The 2,304-nt window shown below is 57.2% G+C and overlaps 1 gene segment (V, D, J or C); it reads left to right on the plus strand.

Moving 5' to 3' along the window:
* The window catches only part of LOC103210670, a 60,199-nt gene that overhangs the window by 42,690 nt on the left and 15,205 nt on the right, over positions 1-2,304 (plus strand).

The following is a 2,304-nucleotide window of genomic DNA, read 5'->3' on the forward strand; positions in this document are numbered from 1 at the left end:
TATGCTGATTCGCTATGTGTAGCAGATTTCTGTGGGCTCTCTGCTCTGCTCCACGGCTTGTTTCTTCAAGAACCAGGGCTGTGCTGCTCAGTGCCTGGTGTTTTAGAACAGGTTTAATAACCTGCGGAGCAGGCTCCCTCATGCCCTCCCCAAAGGCTCTTCTTTCTAGACTGTTTCAGGCTGTGCCTTTTGTTGTTTGTTATTTTCCCTTTTGAATTTCAGAATCAACAAAGAAAGAAGGGAAAAAACATCCGTTGGCATTTTTGTCACTTAAAATAGATAGACAGAAGGCCCTGAGCCGTAATGTGAGCTAACTGATGTCCCCGTAGGACCTCCAAACAAACCAAACTCACTGCCACCCAGTCGATCCGACTCACAGCAACCCCTCCTTGGGTTTCCGAGGCAGGATCACTATGGAAATAGACTGCCCCATCTTCCTTTGAGGTTTAAACCGCCAGCCTTCTGGTTAGCAGTCAAGTGCTTTGGGCACTACGCCACCAGAGCAGGTCCTCCAGGAAGTGGCTTTCCTCTCTCTCTCGGGGGCACAGTGGTCAGGGCGAATGGTGATAAATCAGTGTCCCTAGGACAGGCGCCAGTGCACAGGTCCATGTGGCCTGGCTTCAGCCTCTGGGTAAAGAACGTAGAGATGAGGCCTTCCCAGAACGAGGCTCGGAGAGCAGCAGGAGGGCTGTGCCTGCGCTGGGGGCCGGGGCCTCTCCTCCACGAAGCAGAGCGGTCTGCTACCTACTTCCCAAAGGTAAAAATCGTCCACAGAACACCCCGTGGAGCCCAGTTCTGCTCTGACACACAGGGGTCCCCATGAGTCGGGGGCCCTGTGAGTGAGTTGGAGTCCCTGTGAGTCGGGGTCCCCATGATTCGGGGTTCCCATGACTCGAGGTCCCCATAAGTGAGTCAGGGACCCCATGAGTGAGTCAGGGTCTGTGTGACTCGGGGCCCCCATAAGTGAGTCGGGGCCCCCATGAGTGAGTCGGGGTCCCCATGAGTGAGTTGGACTCCCCGTGAGTCGGGGTCCCCATGATTCGGGGTCCCCATGACTCGAGGTCCCCATAAGTGAGTCCGGGTCCCCATGAGTAAGTTGGAGTCCCTGTGAGTCGGGGTCCTCATGAGTCAGGGTCCTCATGAGTCAGGGTCCCCATGAGTGAGTTGGAGTCCCCGTGAGTCGGGGTCACCGTGAGTCGCGGTCCCCAGGATTCGGGTTCCCATGACTCGAGGTCCCCATAAGTGAGTCAGGGACCCCATGAGTGAGTCGGGGTCCGTGTGACTCGGGGTCCCCATGAGTGAGCAGAGTCCCCATGAGTCGGGGTCTCCGTGAGTCGAGGTCCACTGCGCGAGCGCTGGCTTTGGCTTGGCTCGGTGCTGTTATTTGCATAAAGCAAGGCCCCAGAGGCTACAGAGTTTTCAGAGGAACGGCTTTCCATCCAATGCCCCAGCTTTTCCTTCCAAAGGTTCAGGTCCCTGGCTTCTGATGCTAATGGATCGAGGAGAGGGGAGGGCCTTCTGGAGCTGGGGCCCTGAGGCAGGAGCGGGGAGGGAGGAGGACATGGGTGCTTGCACTTGGGTCCTAGCCTTCAGATCTGGGCTGGCGTGGGAGGTGCTGCCCGTTTGGAAGCTATCAGAGCCTTCCAAGGCTCCCAGCACCTTTCCTCAGCCAGGTACATGGCTGCCTGTGCGGCACCCCCAAAACCAAGATGATGCTTCAGTGGGAACCCCTAAGGAGGCCTGAGGACAGCAACACAAGAGAGTGGGGGCAATGTCATCGTCTGGCCCCAGGAACCTGCAGGTTAGTTGAATGGGAATGTGTCCACACCCAAGGAAGAAAGGGAGCGCTCCCTGGTGAGAGGGCGTCAGGACATTCAGTGGAGAGTTTGGTTCCAGGGTCCTCCTGTGGAGGAGAATAACAGGTCCACCAACAATTTGAAGAGTTCTGCCCTTCAGAGCAGGGGCGATATGACCGATTCTGTGACTGTGCCATGGTAGCTCCCACCTCCGTCCCCGAGCTCCATTTGATCAAGCGTGGTCTCTGTGTAGCGACTGAGGAGTCAGTGAGGTGAGGGACTGAGGACACATGCTGCACTGTGCTCACACTGTCCCTGAGACACACTCAGTGCAGGACAAGCCCACACCCTCACCCATCCCTGAAGCCCACCTCTGCTGGACAAGACCCAGCTCACCCAGCTGGTTCATGGCCATGTTCCCAGAGAAGTCAGACCTCAGTGACCCCCTGGAGGCTCAGCTCCAGCCAGAGGGATGCAGTCTGTGTGGAGGGGTCCCACTTCCGTGAAG

The sequence above is a fragment of the Orycteropus afer genome, unplaced genomic scaffold (assembly GCF_000298275.1).
Source record: "Orycteropus afer afer isolate SDZICR_OR568_19922 unplaced genomic scaffold, OryAfe1.0 scaffold00638, whole genome shotgun sequence".
NCBI lineage: Eukaryota > Metazoa > Chordata > Mammalia > Tubulidentata > Orycteropodidae > Orycteropus > Orycteropus afer.